The 17,801-nt window shown below is 46.9% G+C and overlaps 1 protein-coding gene across 1 annotated transcript in view; it reads right to left on the bottom strand.

Moving 5' to 3' along the window:
- Positions 1–17,801, bottom strand: part of IL1RAPL2 (interleukin 1 receptor accessory protein like 2) — a 328,234-nt gene that overhangs the window by 25,724 nt on the left and 284,709 nt on the right. The window lies entirely within an intron of this gene.

The following is a 17,801-nucleotide window of genomic DNA, read 5'->3' as shown; positions in this document are numbered from 1 at the left end:
TAGACACATTGACATGGCTGCTATAAAGAGAATGACTAAGAGAAAACTTAATGCCTGATACACCTCCCCACATAAAACTGGGGAATAAAAGTGAATCATTGTAAACCTGAAGAACAGTGATGCGGATTTGCATCTAGAGGAAAACAGCTGTTAAAGGAAACTCAAATTATCCATCATTTCATTTTTTTCCCCCAAAGATGCTACACGATTGATTTGAGGGTATGGAAACGGTGGCAATGTAAGGTGTTATAAAATTGGTTATTAAAAAAAAAAAAAAAAAAAAAAAAAAGGATCACTTTGTCAGACTCCTGGGATGCCTTCCAAGACAGAAGAGTGTGCCCTAGTAGATAGGTAAATCACCAAACTTACTGCTGCCTAATCACTTGTAAAAAAAAAAAAAAAAAAAAAAGACAGTGATAATTTCATCCTCACTTAGGTAGAAATCAAATGTTAATGAAGTCTTGGTAAGCTGTTCAGAGAGCTTTTAAAGATCCCCAAGCAATACGTGATGCCAGTGAGCTCCAACACTTGTGTTGCTGTCAACAGGCTTTTGGCGAAGGGCTGAACTTCAAAGCATCGCTCAGGCAGTACAGGAAAGTACTTCTCCCTTTCAGCTGTTCAAAAACACCTCCAGAAGAAAGAAAAGAGAACTTGGAAAATAATCAGATTCCTTTTCTCTCCAAGAATTCAGCATATACATGGCTTTTTGGTTGGCTGGGGCGCTGGTTGTACTGAGTAGTCAAAGACTGCCGTGCTTAGACTGCCAGGACAGACGGGTGTCTGTCTGCGCAAAACAAAAACAGAAAAAAGCCAGGAGATTCAGGACAACCATCCCCGCTCCCTTAGTGTGCAAATAAGCTGCTGCACCCACTTTGTTTTTTTTTTTTACCCAGCATAGGTGGTCAAGCTTACAAAGCAGCTGTAGAGGAGCTACATGGGAGGCCAGGCTTCGTTTCATGTCACTGGAGACATCTGCTGACTCCTCCAGGACTTGGATCAAACATGCAAAGCATGTTGCAATATTTAGAAGCAATGTTTTATTATTCCAGCCAGCATTATTCAGTGCCAGCAGGAGACTCTTCTGACACTCAGCAACAAGCACACAATTTTTAGGAAGGGCTAGTCATTCGGAGCCTGTCATTTGGTTCAACATGGCCTTATGGTTTCACACGATTGACTTATTGTGCCTTAATCATTTACCTCTTGTCTGCCCAGAGGTGATAACTGGCTGTGTGCACGCTCAGAGCATATCAGAGCTGGGTGTTTAAGCGCCTTTGCCTAACCCCCCAGAGCTGTGCTAAGTCAACTACTTGTACTTGCCTATCCATTCTCTCCGTGCCCAATTTAAGACATGTCAAAAGAGTCTGATTATGCAGGAAGCGCAGCATTCCCAGCCACTGAAAATCAGACGCCTTTAAATTGTTTCCAAGAGCCAAAATTACAAGTCCTTTTCAAACATTAGGATACAGCCAGAAAATGTTTAAAGACCGTACTTGAGTTTGTGTCTCTCAAATAGCAAGAGACAGAAATGGAAAGGAAATCAGAGTGTTTATCCTGAAGCCGTGTCGCAGAACCTTTCATTATCCCCGCATTCACCATGAACCCCGGCACCACAGCTGGCCACCGTACACGTGCTGACGCTCACAGATTCACACAACGAGCGCAAATGTCCAGACCACGAGGCCAAGTGGATATTCACAGCCATCTCCATACCCTCCAACACTGACCAGTGTCACAGGAAAGTTTCCAGCCTCATCAGCTGGTGAAGAGTCCGACTCGCGGGTGTCCCACAAACCACGCTGTGATGGGAGCACCCTGTGAGGTGCTGTGCGCCCACCACGGGTGATGGGGAGATTCGGGGCCTGTGGCTGCATCCATCTCACGTCTTCCCAACACGCCGAATGCCAGCTGTGAGGTCTTCTGTGCTGCTCGCCTCAGAGGCACGACAGACGTCGATTTAAATACCACTTAGCGATTCCTGGCATGTCGCTGCTCGGTCCACGTTTGATTTTAATGGAAAAAGACAATCACAGCAATGTGAAAAAGAAAAATGGCTAGATAGGGCCCAGCAGCCTTGACAGAATATGCCCTTTCCTTGGCACATCGTGCTGGGCATTAAGTGTTACGGGCAAAATATATTGCAGGGCGTGCTGTTCCTCGAGCCAGCACATTTTTACTTTAAATAAAAATAAATAATTACCCCCTGAGGTAATGAAAATAAGGTGAAGCTAAAATTTCTATACTCGCAGAGTAAATATCCTGAGGTAATGTAACTGTTCTGAAGAAATAAAGTTTTCTGTACAAATAGGAAGAACTAAGAGAAGCTACGGCATGCAGCTCCTGTGGTAAATGAACCCGGTCCCTGTACCGGGACAGCCTGTGTCCCCGCTCTGCTGCCAGGGAAAAACACCAGCATAAACTAACATGGCCAAGGGCAACCTTCAGTTAGAGGAGATTCATATTTCCAGCTCTGAGCCCAGGACTGAAAAGCCCCCCAGTCCAGCTCACCTGTGAACCCACCGCTGATCAGACGGAGGTGACAGCGGTGGCATTGCAGGAACAGCCCCCTCCTCTCGCCGTAGCACAACGACGCACGCCTGGCTTGGGCTGATCTGTCTTGGGGGGGAAAAGGCCTGGGGCTTGGTGACACCCCCAGGTCCCATCCAAGCCCAAACTCTGGCACACCACCCTTCTACTCCCCGAGCTGATGGGGACGTCCCGCTCCTCTCTAGCTCACCGAGGCAGCCCCTGCTCTCTAACTCTCCCACTCCTCTGTGACAGCAGGACCCAGTCCATACTCCACACAACACTAAATGGTCCCACTACTAATTTCTAATTAAAGAAAATTTCCCCTAGCATCACTTAATTAATCACATCAAAGTTCCTAGAATGAATACTAGCCTGAAAGTTTTCAATTTATAAATGGTTTCTGCTTAAACCTGTTCCTGTTTCACCTGCAACTTCACTTAGTAAAATAATTTGCTGAGAAACGGAGAAAATGATTAGAGAGATTTCTAATGAATTAACGTTTAAGAGAATGTTTCAAGACACGAGGAGAGAAATTAGAAAAGGCCGCTCACAGACATCCCTGCGCCTACTGCATCGCTGGGGTCACCTTGGGAAGGAAAGCCTCCGGTCCCAGCAGCAGTCTCTGCTTTACCTTTTTTCCTTACTCCGTCAATCAGGCAGGCTTGTTGCAAACCCAGCTGATAAGACACAACCGCTGGCAATAGGAATGACATTTATTGCTAAATCTTATTGTACAGTTTTCATGCGACTGTTTTCACAATAAATCCGCGTGAACTCCATCGTACATTTTAATATCTCTTTTTTCTTCCGAGAAGGAGAATCCACAGAAACGCAATTATTCAAGCAAAAGAGCTGAATGCTGGGGGTACGAGTCCTGGCTGAGGGTGGAGGAAGGGTCTGCAAAATAAATTAGCCTGGCACGGTTCTGAATGTGCTTACTGCGGGCCTGACATGCCTTGAAAGAGAATGACAAATACTGCAGCACAGGCTCCCTTAAAAAAGTCATGCTCCAAGCATCAAATAAATGAAGCTTAAAATACCTAAAAGTTCTTCAATCCTTTAACAACCCAAACGCCAAGGCTAGATGACTGACCAGCACAGAAAACAAAAGCTGTTCACAGACCATAAGATCTGGCTTATGCCAAAGCAATTTTTCAGGGATTTTTTTTTTTTGACTCATGAAAAATACTGATTATTTTTTCTTTTTCACTTTGAACAAGAGAGTGTATTTCTTGGTTTATTTGCCAGCATCCGTTCAGGGGTGCCCTGCACAGTCCATGTTCCCCGATGTTCTGCTGCTGCTCTGTTCTTCCAGCACATCAGGTTTTGCTCCCAGAGCAAATTACCCATCTGACGGCCATCAAAGTCATTTGTGAATCCTTTGCTTTTTGTGATTTTTTTGCTACAGCTTGAAACATTCATTTTTTTCCAATTCTTTCGTGTTTTTGTGCCAGATACAGCTCCACTCACAACAAGTCTGATCAATGCTTTAGCATCTCCTTGCACCATAGTGGGAGGCTTCTAATCAATCAAAGCCCCAAACCATTGGCACTTCTCTAAGAAATTGAAAGAAACAATAACAGAAACAGAAGCCAGTGCAGTGGTAACATCCTCTCACAGCCTCCTCGCTCAATTTCAGCCTGATTGTCCAAATTATATAGTGACTGGAGGAGGGCTACACCATTCCCAAAAGCAGAGGGCCAGACTTCTGTCATGGTAACGTGAATCTCTTGATGGATTCACAGGGAAAAAACCCATGAAGGGTTTGGCTCTTTGCTGGGGAAAAGCTGCTGTTTGCTCACATCCCTGGGGACTCACAGATGTGTGAAAGTGGTCCCCAACCAGTCCCTGTGGTGCCAGAAGTTCAGTGTGGCCATACAAACCCATTTCCTAATGAATCACCAGGGGTGGAGGCTGCGGGGCTGCGCTTGGTGCCTGCACTGCATGGGCTCCCAGTGCAGGGCTGCTTACACAGGCAGGGCACTCACCTCCAAGATCACCTGCTCCAACCATCCCCCTACCACCAATGTCACCACTAACCCATGTCCCCAAGCACCAGGTCCAACCTTTCCTTGAACACCCCCAGGGATGGTGACTCCACCACCTCCCTGGGCAACCCGTCCCAATGCTTCCACTCCTCCTGAGAATAAATTTCTCCTGATTTCCAACCTAAACCTCCCCTGGCACAACTTGAGGCCGTTCCCTCTAGTCCTATCACTGGTTACTTGTGAGCAGAGGCCACCCCCCAGCTCCCCACCCCTTCCTTCCAGGCAGTTGCAGAGAGCAGTGAGGTCTCCGCTGAGTAACTCAGTAACGGCACCCTTTGCCTGCCTGCAGGATCGAATCTGACTCGTTAGTGCTCCAATGTCTTTTACAAATGCTAGAAACCAGCCAAAGAGCAGCAGAGTGATTTAAACTCCTCTGGTAAGCCAGGCTGGATGGTATACAACCACAAAGCAAAGAGTACTCTTCCTTTTCCTTTGGAAGGACACCCTGGATAAGAAGATATGGGACACAGAGCTGACGCCTGCAATTTATCCACAAAACAAGTGCCAGGAGCACCGTAGACCTTGACTCATGAAAAACAGCCTGTGTGTGTGGCAGCTTCTATCTATAGCTTGCAGAGGACGTCAGTTTTCTCCGAGCCCCTTGCAAAACCATCCTCCTCACCCCTCCCTGATGCTCAGCACGGGGCAGAGCCCAGCAGCACATGGAGGAGCCCCCCTGGTGCTGGGCTCAGCAAAGTTGGCTGCCACCGAGCGCTGTGCTGAGCTGCGGCCAGGGACTGCAGGGTGGTGACAGCAACAAACGCTGCCTGCTCGAGGCCACTCTGGCAGTCTGAGACCCAAATCCTGAGGCTGAGCCCCAGCTCTCCGCCGAGCATCCCGTGCCAGGTGCTCCCTGAGGCGGGTTGTTTTTATCTTTGTTACGTTCACAAGGTTGTGCTTAAAAGGTTTCAGTCAATCGAAGGTTTAGGTAAGGAGTCATGGGTGCCTGCAGTCACTACTTCTGAGCCAACAGTATCACACTGGTTCAAAAGACGACTTCATCAATTCCCTATTCCGGCAGCAGGTAATTCCTCCTCATGCCGAGATCTCCCACCTTGTCTGCGCCAGGGTCAAACCTGACGGATGCTGCAGATACAAACTCCCTGCGACGCGCTGAGCGTTGCAAGGCAGCTCGTGGGATGTGCGTGCCGTGGTTCAGCATCACCTGGCTGATTGAAAAATTGCTGCTCGGCCACTTGTCCTGGACTGACGTGGTGAGCAATGAATACTGATGTTGAAAAGTTTGGTGTTAAATAAGGGAAGCTGTTGACTCCGGAAACCAGGCAACGAGACCGCCCCAATTCAGATTCAAATCCTGTATTTGGATGCTCCGATAGATCAGGACTCACAAAGCAGCCCACTTTCCACGATTCAGAGCCATTTTCCACACCCTAATAGGGCATCCACACGTACCATCTAAACTTACAACCCCTGAAATGCAATTGTAGTCTCATTCATAAGATTGAGTAATACAAAAAAAACAAGGCGCTCGACCAACCACACCATCAGATATGAGGGCTGGTGCTGCGCTGTCTCCTTTTCATTTCTCACTTTGCTCCTTTCTGCTTCTATCCCTTGGTTTCTGCTAGGTTCATTCAACTCTCTGCTCTCTCCTTTCTGCCTGACCCACTTTCGTAACTTCACTATCCCTCTTCTCACCATTTCCTCTGGCCCTCATTTCATAGCTTCTTCCTTTCAGTTTCCATTCTGCCTTCCACCCTTTTTGCTCTACCTCCATCCCTCCCCTTATCCCGTGAAGCACAATGACTAGAGTACGCACCAACCACGTTCACATCTTGAGACCAGGGAGTAAAGGACAGTCTCCAACACTCACTGCCGTAGTCACCTACTTGCTATACCCGTTGCACTTTCCCGATCTCCCAGTTCTCTTTTCCTCCTTCCTCCCATCACAAACCCAAGCCTAATTCTCTCCTGCAGAGATCCACCTTCCTTTGTCTTCCACAGGAATTAGGAAGAGCTTTAATGCTGTGGTTGCAGTTGTCCTTGCCAGCTGCTCTACCCACAACCTTATGTCTACTCAGAAACACCCCAATAAACCCAGCCAGCTCCGAACTTTGCTGATTTATTCAAGTGCAATTCTCCTTTTTTTGGTTCATCAGCCTGCACTGCCCAGCTGGCTCCACGCACAGGAGGATGCTGCTAGGGCTCAGCCGTGCCCCAGCTGGGATGGCTTACTAAAGGAGGCCGGAGGCATCTGGCAGTGCCAGGCATATCCTCACGTCAGCCACCTTCACAAGGGGTTTTTCCAGGTCCCTCTCAGCACAGGTCAAGGGACTGCAGCACCACTTGGCAACATCAGGGTCTTCAGCATCTGCTCCTGTTACCTGCTAATGCCACGCTGTGAAATCCTTCACAGATTTACCCCTCACTGGATTTAGAAAAAAAAAAAATCACAAAAACCTCAGGTGCATTATTACCTCCCTCCTTTATTTTTTCCTTGCCATTTCCCAGCCTTATTTTCTTCCTTATTTTCTTTAGGACAACAAGATGTATATAGTCAGTGCTAATTGCTATACCTGGGCTTATTTTACCTCCTCTTTCACCAGGTTATCCTGCAGAACACAAGCTTTGCTGTGTGCCAAATCATGCCACCCTGATTTAGATAACAGTCTTATGGCATCCAGTGACTATTTTGAGCATTACTGGATGGAGTGAAAATAACATACATTCAAAAGCAATTATTTTCTCTGGAAACAAAAAATATACAGAAAACCCTGCGTTTCAAAGCTCTATTCCAGCAGCCAGTAGATTTATGACCAGATATGACCCCTACAAACATTTGCATAATTAAAGATCAGCTCGGAATTAATGAACCGACAGCATTTTTAACGAAATTAATACAGAAAGAAACCTGCTTTATGCAGTGATAATAATTGCTGTAATAAGATAAATTTACAGCAAAATCAAACCTAACTAGCCTCCAGACATTTCCAATCAGTTTAACAGCATTTTAAAACACATATGTATACATTATTTTTTACTAGACTGTTTTATTCTCCAAGTTTGTATAAAAAAAAAGTCTAATGGAGGTGCTCTTCTCTCAAGTAGGGCTCTGGTATGACCAGCATATGCGAGCAACTAAAATGATGTTCTGGCAGCTGTCCTGATGTGTAGGAAATAACAAATGGTGGTACATGACGTACAGCAAGTTGGCTGCTCCCTCATATCAGAGCTCTTTCGCCGAGGCAAGTCTTCAACAATAAGAAAGAGCCAAGTAAAAACTTTGACAAGAAACACGCGAAAGATCTTTAGGTCTTGTTTTGCCCTCTGTAGTTTACGATCTGAATTCCAACCTTCTTTCCTGCTCTGCTCTTATTTCTTACGCCCTGAGACATCACCGAGCACACAGCCATGAGCTATTTGTGCTCTTCTGTCTCGCTCAAGCGAGCAAATAGCAGATCTAAAAAGTACCCAAAATAACACTGACTAACAACAAGCAGCAAAATCCCAAACATGAAACAAACCCAAGCAAACCTCGAGACAGTTTGCTGCCAAGAACACAAGCCCGTGCATTGCTGTCATTGCGTGCAGCCACAGCCACTTCTCATTTAAACACCAGGCTCATGACCCAGCCCAAGCGCTGCTTGTAGGCTTGGCTATTGACTGGGGCTCGCACAAAAAGAGAAGAACAAAACTAACACACACACGAGGCTGAAACGGTGTTGATAAAGAATTATCAGATGTTCCAAGTGCCTTTTGGGAAACTAAACAGAAAAATCCAAGCACAAACAGATCAATCAAAGCAAAATCTCCCGGAGTAACTTCCTTCCAAAAAAGACATCCAGAAGCAGCCCCAAATAACCTAAAATCCTTTACTCCGTTTTCAGAGCTGCCTTGAGGGCAGGGTTTCAAAAGCCCTAGTCATCGAGGGCTCAGGTGTAATTGAAAGTCAGGGGTTTTTGCTTTTCACCTGCAATGAAGACAGATGCTTAGCAGGATTTCCAGAAGCAGCTTGACAGCTGCCTTGCCCTGACTGAGATCCTTTTGAAAATCTCATTTCCATGCATTTTAAGGCATTGATTTAAGAAAAGCGCAGGGATAAAGGCTCTCTTAGCACCATACAAGCTAAAAAACAGTCCAGGAAAATTAGCACAGGAGTTGGAGGCAGGACACCACATGTGAAGCTGCCAGCCTCCAGGGAACTGTGAGGAGCGGCAAATTTGAGAAGTTTTATTTCAGATTGTAACTACCTGCTGCTGGCATCCAGAGCCAAAGTGCTCGTCTGCCACGGCCTAATCTGGGCTGTCAGTGAGCTGATAAGGGGATGCTCCATATGGATATGCTTTCTTTGAAGGGAGCAGTACACAAGAGAATGGGCTGCAGCTTTCTGGCCCATCGTGTCCATGCTTGAAAGAAAACTGGGGTTTCCTTTCATTAGCTGCATCCTGCAGAAGCCTAGGCCTTGTATCCCCATCTGACATCTGGAGGCAGGATGATGTGTACCTGTCTGAGGACTATTTGCTAATGACTTGCCTTCTCTTTTTAGCAGAAATGTGTCTTCCAATTTTGCCTGTCCTCGTCCCCTTTTGCTCCAGACGAGGCTGCCCTTCAGCCTTATGCAGTCATTCTTATTTACTCTTATGAAAAAGTACAAAAAGCAGCAGCAATTGTTTCAAGTCCCCCAGCAAAATGCTTTAGGGAATGAAGTCAATGAAACAGAGGATAAGAAGTTCACCTCTGAGCCTTTTCAGCCAGCTGGCTGTCACACAGGCAAGCTGCCGCGTCTCGGCTGGTAGAGGAGGGGCTGTTACACCAGGAGCCTGAGGAGTGGAACCAAACGTTATGGGGCAGCAACATCCAGGCTAGTGGGAACTAAGCAGGGGGTGAGATGGAACAAAGTAATTGTTATGGCCATGGCCCCCCTGCTGGCACAGTGAGCATTTCTGTTTAATATTGGGTTTTAGGATGGCCAGAATAGTTGGCACCACACCGGTGCGCTGCTTTGAGAGAAGAGCAGGAAGGAAAAAAAACATTCAGAGGACATTTGGTTCTTTAGGTCACCGTCCCATGGTGATAAAGGGAAACAGCCAATTGTTTGCTTCAGCATCAGAGATGGACCACAAAATGTTCCTGCCTCCTCCCAGCGATCTGCTGGCTCCGGAGGAAGGCAGTGACCTCTCCCACATGCTGCTGCTTCTTGCTGACTTTGGCACTTGCCAACTCCCCAACTCACCCTCCAAAATTTTTTCTACAGACTATCATTTCTTACCCTTCAGTTTCCTGAGTAACTATGTCTTTATCTTTTCTCTCAGGTAAGAAAAAGGATGAAATCCAGCATCCATTTCTAAGGAGCAGTCTAGCTTCACGTGGACAAAACACGTGGCCTCGGCTATGCAGGCTCATCCTCCGGCACCGGACCTGCTGTGGCTCGTGCTAAGATGACACAAGTTCATTTCCCCTGCACAAAGGGACCCAGAGGACACAGCTACCCAGATCAGCCTGTACTCAGACAAGAACCTACAACTGATTGATGTGCTTAAAACTTGACATATGCTCCAGTGTTCTGCTGAATAGGGAGAGGTTTCCTTCTTCAGTACATTTAAGCAGATATTTAAGTGCTGTGCTGAGTCAGGACAACAGCGAGTCTTTATTTAAGACTGTATGTACCCAAAAAGTGCCGAAAGGAGAACAGCAGCCACAGGGAGCAGCATTTTCTCCAAGATAACTCCAGTAAATAATTTCCATTATTTCCTTAAGTTTAGATATAACACTCAGGGAGAGCAGGGATGCAAAACAGTTCGATAAACACAACCTGTGTTTTGTTCATTGATTCAATCAATGCTGCTCATCAGTTGTCCAATACAGAATTTACAGGGAAATCTAATCCCTTTAATTTGTCAAAATTCAAGGAAACATGTTTATTTGCCCTTCTTATTATTAAAAAAGTAGCGATAAAAAAAGCAAGTAACATCAAAGGGAACAGCGTTTTTAGAAAAAGTCAAACACAGGAAACTCCGACTAAAATAGGAACAGTTTTACATCATTTTTTCTGTTTTTCTTCCATCCAAATCTTGGGTTAAGAATTTTTTAATCAAGATGCAAGGCCTAAAACAGGGTCCCATGCCTTGGGTGAAAGAATTTAGCAAGCATTTAAAGATGGAAGGGGTCATCAGAAATGTTACGAACTCAGACAGCTTCCCAGTGTTAAAACTCCTTCCTAAAGAGACACAGCGACAACGCCTTGTGCTCGGTGAGTTGAGCCGTAATCTATCAGTTCAGATAAATGCCACGCTAGGAATGACCTTGGTGTTTTCTCTGATGGATGTGATCTGCAGAAGTCAGCAGGCTGATTGCCCTAAACCTATTAGCGGTGAAGACTCAGATTTACTCTAAGCCTCTTGCCTTGCATTCAGCTGATAGCACTCACATTAAATACGCATTAAACGTAATTTTAGTTGCACTGGAGTCTAATAATCCCAAATTTCCCCAGGTGAGGGCCAGATCATGAAGTTGAACTCGGAACTAGATTCTGCCCCACCTCGTTCTTCTCTGGGGTCCCTATGCACAGGAAAGGCACAGCCCCGAATCCACACCCTTGCTCTCAGCACTGCCAAGTGAGGATGGTTAAAACACCCCAAAAATCAAAGAATACTTTGCTGGCCCAAAGTAGAACATCTCCTGTAAGGGGAAACCATCCAACCCACATTCATGGTGATTTGTGCCCCCAAAATATGAGCACAGAGCCCATGTGGCTAGAGAGGAATATTTTTACTCAATAAATAAATACAAAACGTATACACGCAGACCTCTTTTGGAGATGGCAGACAAGTCCTTCTCCGGGCTTACAAGGAGATGCTGTGACTGAATCTGAACCACCCTGAGGAGGAGGAAGCTCTCTTTCTCTTTCCCTGCTGCAGGTAATGGTGTGACCTTGTTCCACCTGGGCGAGCCATGGGATCAGTTAACCTGAGCAACCTGCTGAGAATTTCAGTCTGGACCTACGCGGTTCATCTTTAAAAGACCATTTGCTATTGTATAAAATAAAGGGGAATCAGGAAGCAGGAGCCTGTGCTCCCCGACATGGGCAGGGCTGGCAGGCTGTAGCACAGCAGGCAGAGCACGAGCGAGCTGCTCTGTGGCCCAGGCAGGAGCCCCAGCACACTGCAAGAAGCCACAAAAGAGCACCTGGCACACAGAGCTGGCTCCCCCAGAAAGCAGTTCTGATTTCCAGCACCCCTGGAGCCTCAGATTGCCCTCCTGTCTTGCCCATGGTGGCACTGGGATATAAGGCAGAATCTTAGAAGCTCAGAGCAGGATCTTAAAAACCCTCCCTGGGAGAGAAAAGCTTTGCTCTTTATTGCTTATCTCTTCTCTCAGCTAGGATAGCGCCGAGAGAGAAATTAAGCTGCTCCCTGCAATATCTCACGTGAAACCATGGGCATTTCTGCCCCAAGATTGTTACTTGAGCTTTTTCTAGTGCCAGAAATGTTTTTGTGGCTGTCACCTCTGCATTAACCAGGAAAGGTTACGGACTTGCTCCTCTGTCCCTTGGGACAGCTCCTGCCATCAGGCAAAATGAAGCAAGGACCCAGGTAATTGTGATCAGCTGGAAGTGTGATGGTCTAATCACACACAGATGTGCAGGAGCAAGACCAAAGGCCTGGCCTTTAGAGATGTGCATCTGCTGCCTCTCAGAGCACTGAATAAAGCTGTGCCCGCAGCTGATAACAGACTGAAGCCAACGCCTGCCCCACACATCTTGTGAATGCTGCTTCGAAGGCTTTTTAAGGGGATGCTGCGTATGTTTTAGGAGGCTCATGCAGCAATACAAACCAGAGGATAAGAACAACAGATAAAGCCTGCTGCAGTCCAGTATGCACTCCCAGACTGAGGAAATCCACTGCTCTTTAGGCACAGGGCCCCATGAAATGGCTGGCAGCGCCTCGTGGCTATTTCCCACTCCAACACCCCAAGGAACGCTACCAGAGGCTTCCCCGTGCTGGGCCATACCTGTGGGGGGCTGCTGCATTTTGCAGTCAGAGAGGTCCTTCCCCAGCTCTCTTCCTGCTGAGTATCAGAGACAGAAAAGGCAGCCAAACCCAGGCTGCGGGCAGGACTGCTGGAACGGAGGGATCTCCGCAGGTAGAGGGAGGATGCTCCTGGTCCTGGCTGTGGGCATGAGCAGCGCTCCCTTGGGAAGGGTAGGAGAGAGCTGTGCTGCTTGTCCCATGCAGCAGGGGTATGTGCGGGGACAGTGTCCCCCCAGGGCCCAAAGCGCCTCGTTCCCTGGCGCTGCCTGGCTGCTTTTTGGCTTTAGCTGCCCAGGAGAGGACAACGTGACAGCCAGGCCGTGGGAGCCACTGCCTGCTGGCACCCCGCACTTTGCTTTTGTCACACTGAGGCATCCCCAAGCTGCTCAGAGCCCTTGCGATGGAACTTTCTGCTTGCTCATGTGGAAATGAAGTAGAAGCCAGGGCGACATGCACTGGAAATGGCTCATTTTTCAGTCTTTGGAAATTATTTACTCCTTAAAATAAAAATATATGCTAACTCCCATACATCAAAAGCACATTGCACTTTGGGGCCACAGCTGAGCAGAAAGGAGGAGAAACCCTACGAGGATAGCTGCCAACAAAGCTGCTGGTTGCAATGGGAAGGTCTCAAAAGCACGATCACACTTGCAGCGGACAGAGCTGGAACAGACGTGAGTCATGCTGATAGCTCCTGTTCCTCGTGCAGACACCAGATGTGGTCAGTGGTTCATATTGGTTCTCTCCTAAATGAAAACATCCTCACACACCTTCATCTGCAGAAAGAAAATCACAGCTATCTCCCAAATACACTCATATATAACAGAAATGCTTCAATTTTCTTTTGTTTTGCACCAGATAGGCTCCAGACGTGCCAGCTTGGTCTCTAAGGACTTCCCTGCCTGCTGTAGTCTCCTCTCCTAACTGCTCATCAAAGCACGTTGGGTAAAAACTTCCTTCCTCCACATCACTAGCCCCCACCGCGACCCTGTCATTTCAATTTCTCACACCTTTTCTTTTCCCCTGCCCTGTCTCTGCAGAGTCTCATCTCTACAGCTTATTGCCATTGGCTACTAATGTTGAACAAAGCTCCATCAATTTCAAACATAATGAAAAGAAAAATCAGTAACGCATAAGAGAAAATTAACCATGGAAACCACTCTCCCAGGGCCGGCCAGGTTCTTTAGGTTCAGCTCCTGAATCTGCTTTGCAGACTCCCCCGCTGGTGCTGTCCCTCCTTTTCTCTGCAGCTCCCTCCACTGAACCCAAGATCTGTTTTACAGCAAGCAGCCATTAGGAAGCATCATGCATGAATCATTCCCTCCAATTTTTCTTTTATATGCACACAAGGTGCGCCTCATTCTCCTGCTGGAGCTCAGGCCAGCTTGCTCACACACCTGACTTGCACTTCACAGAGCAATCTGTCAACACAGCGACACCTAAAATTCGTGAGGTTCCTGCTGGTGGAATCTCGGTCCTGACCCAGTGCATCTGCCGTCATGAATTGGGGGAGCCAGAGCTCCATTCTGTGTGAATTACTGGTATGTAAAATTGTAAAGCACTCTGTTAAAAATAACTGCGCCGGGAAGGGGCTAAAGACACGGCCGGGAAGGGGCTAAAGACACGGCCTGCAATCCACAGCACTCAGAAAAGCACCAAGGCACAAAACACACAGCTCATCCCTACAGCCACTAGGACGGGCAAGAAGGACAAAAGCAAGCAGGCTCTCGTGGGACACTGTCCTTGCTTTGCCCAAGGTTTCTACATCTCACTTTTCACCAGAGACCTTCCTCCTTTGGCTGCTGCCAAAGCTTTGGGAGGGTGTCCCCCAGCAGGCAGCCACGGACTTGTTTAAAAAGCCACAACCTGAGGACGTGATTATCAAGGGCAGCTCATGGAGGCACTGCAAATTGTACTTCTGCCTTAATGCTGCACAACAGAGCACCATGCCTTACTTCTGGTTCCAAGCACGCTCACAATTAATAGATCTAGTTAGTAAATTCACTCAATTATTTAAACGATGCCTTGCAGGAAATCATCTTTGATTTAAAAAGGCAAAATTACATGAAAAAAGTCGTAATCCGGGTGATGCAAAGTGGATGCTACATATTTCAGAGGATTTGGAGATGACTGGCAAGGTTTTCTGCTCCATTTTGGCCCAAAGACTATTATGGCACATTTTGTATAGACCTTTTAAACACACATACACACATGCAAGGCACAAAAACACGTATATAGGAGCTGAAAGGACATGCTAGACAACTTGCTTTTACCTCTAGCCTTCCCTCAAAAAAGCTATACAACAGGCACAGTTACAGCTCTTAAAATAATAAGCCTTTTTACATTGCTGGATCGCCCCATACACAGCGAATACCTGTCATTACACATGTAACAATTAGAAACCAGGTGTAAATGAAGGTGTGGGGTTTCCTTACTACCTCAGTAACTATCAGGCACTTTTCCCTTTGCAGTCTAAGCTCCGTCCTTATGCTGCTAATGCACACAAGCGGGTTGAAAGGCACAAATAATCCCACTGATCCCGTTAAGTACACATACATACATTTGCCAGATGAGGGTCTTAGATGCTGTATTGCTTTACGAATTTATTTACCCTGTATTTTTGCAAGAAAGCATCAATTTGAATTTTATTTTTGTGACTATTGGCCTGTTCTGTGCAGTGAGTGAGGACTCTCGCTGCCGGTGCGTGTTGCTTTGCTTATTTCCTTAAACAACCCCAGGCAGAGCAACCCTGCCGCTACCGCACTGTTAGATGCTGACCCGAATTTTCCACACATTGTGCTGGAAAATGGGAATGACAGAGACAGTCTGTGAAATTACACAACGGCTAGAGAACAGGAATTGAGCACGCTGATGCTCGGGTTGATTTCAAGGAGAGGTCTTGGAAATCTGCAGGAGCCTACCGCATAGCGTGCTGCCTCTCTAAGCCCATACGATTCAAGCCGAAAATGGAACCTCTCTGCTGCTATTTCATCTGTGCTGTTTTACCAGCAGCCAGGATTCACTTCTCTAATGGTGGTTTGCTCCGCTGGTAGCTGCGCTGAGCTTTCTGCAGGCACCATGGATTTTTAGGGCCGGAATGGGCCATCAAGCCCATCTCTCCTCATCCCTGCCCATAATTAATTTGTGCTTTGGCAAGAGCGCTTGTAGAAAGAGGCTGAGTGTGTGGTTTAGGGAATGGGAAATGCTCTGTAAAGTCTGATCCACCACTCAGAGAAAATGTGGGGTAAAACTGAAGGCACAAAGGGAGCAAAGCGTACCCTCAGGAGTTATCCCTCCTCCTCTACAAACTACCTCTCATGGCTTGATAGCCTTGTGCACCACTTGGCATCACTCCAGGCATCAGCACCCATGGTTAGGAGCTTGCAGACAACCAGCCTGTACCATCCTCTGCAGGGTTTGCAGATTTGTTAAGTGCTGGTTATGTACACAGCCTGTTTCAAAAAGGGAAAAGACAACACGGGATTAATGAGGTGATCAAATGCAAACCTGCATGCTTATTTTTATCTGCTCCTGGAGAATCTCTTTCTGTGACAAAGCTGTGTTTTCAAAATAGTGATTAGGAAGCTGTAAGCCATCTGCAGTCCCCGTGTTTGATAGTAAATATGTTTTGGAAGAGAAGCACAGCTACATACTTGGAAATCTAATACCATGAAGGCCCTGCCCGGTCCCCAGCAGAGCTTTGTAAACCTGGCAAATCTCAGCACAGCTGGCAGGCTCTGCTCAGGAGAGAACTTAGCTGTGACAGGAAGGTTTTTGTCAGGATCAATTTACTTCAGCAAAACGTATTTAAGAAGGCTCGCAGAAAATACTGTCCTGTTATAGATAGCCCCGGATACGGCAGAAAGTCTCTTGCATACACTTCCCCAAGGCGAGAAGGGTTTATAACTTCTTTGTCCTCAGCAAGATAAAAATCATACGGGATCTCCTCCTCTCTTCCTTAGCATCCCTTCCTGTGCTCCACTGCCCCAAACCACCTTAAAAAACCCTTTGGTAAGGAGCCATCTATCACTTTGAATATAAGAGCAGATATTTCATGAAACTTAATAAAAGTAATACCCATATTCTTCACCCAAACATAAAACGTGATAGATATGGATCGGTTGCCATTTTTTTATGAATCTGTTTATAGCGTTAGGGGATAAATTACGGTAGAGGGCAAGCAGCAAGTTCTCCATGGCTTGGCTTCAGTAATGAGAAACCGATCCTGCACAGAGCGTGTCACAGGATGACACATTTCTGTACTTATGTTAGTGCCCACTGACTGCTTCTTGGGGGAATTTTCCAGGTATTTAGCTGCTCCTGTTTGTCAGAGCCCCTGTGAACAGACCAAGCAGCTATGGCCGGTCAGTCAAAATCAGAGACTGGCGACCAGTTATAATGATCCTTGCTTTTTGAACCTAATTTGCTTTTTACGAAAGAAAGAAAGAAAGGGGGAAAATAAAAGCATCTTATTGCTTTTGATGCGTGTCCAATTTCTCTCATCCTGTCCTTTCCAGAGGTAGGTTTTCAAGTCTGAGTAAAAGCTTTGGCTTCTTTGCTGCATTCATGTCCTCTGTTAGGTGCAGCAGCAACCCTCGTGCCATAGCGAGGAGCCAAACACCAGGCTCTGCTGCTCTGACTGGCTGCTGGAGTGGGATGTGCAGCTCCCTCATACAGCCTGATCTACGGGGGGGGTGGGGAAAACAAGCAGAAAAAATGTTCTCATTAAGACAGAACACTGCCTATATGCAAATCACTGCTTTCAGAGGTCCTCCTCAGAGCATGAAATTGAGGAAAAGAAGCTATTTAATCTGTTTTGACCCACTTCAGTCTTACCTCTCTGTCATGAGTACATGGCTGTTCGTTAACCACTTCTGGAAGCTGGCAGTCCTCAATACATTACTACCACGTTCTTCACAGTTGGTGCAAAATTTTCACCTTTCTCAGGAAGCTCCTTCCACCCAGGGGCAGGAGAAGCATTTCAACCTCTGCAGGGAATTCCTGTTGGACCCAAACGTCCTCGGTGCTGACCCCTAGCACTCAGCACCATGCTGGGCAGGTCTCTGTGAGCCCCACTGCTGGGTGCTGCCCGCCACAGGAGCTGAACCCACCTCATCTGCTCTCTTTTTACATCCAACATTGCACATCCACAACTGCAGGAGCTCAATAAGCCCTCTACTAAGCTGTCAGGCTGCATGGACACTGCAGAGAACAAACCTGGGGGAGGAGAGCT

This window comes from Aythya fuligula, chromosome 13 (genome assembly GCF_009819795.1).
Source record: "Aythya fuligula isolate bAytFul2 chromosome 13, bAytFul2.pri, whole genome shotgun sequence".
Taxonomy (NCBI): Eukaryota; Metazoa; Chordata; class Aves; order Anseriformes; family Anatidae; genus Aythya; species Aythya fuligula.
The sequence above is the reverse complement of the archived record's forward strand: the minus strand, read 5'-3'. Positions and strand labels throughout refer to the sequence as shown.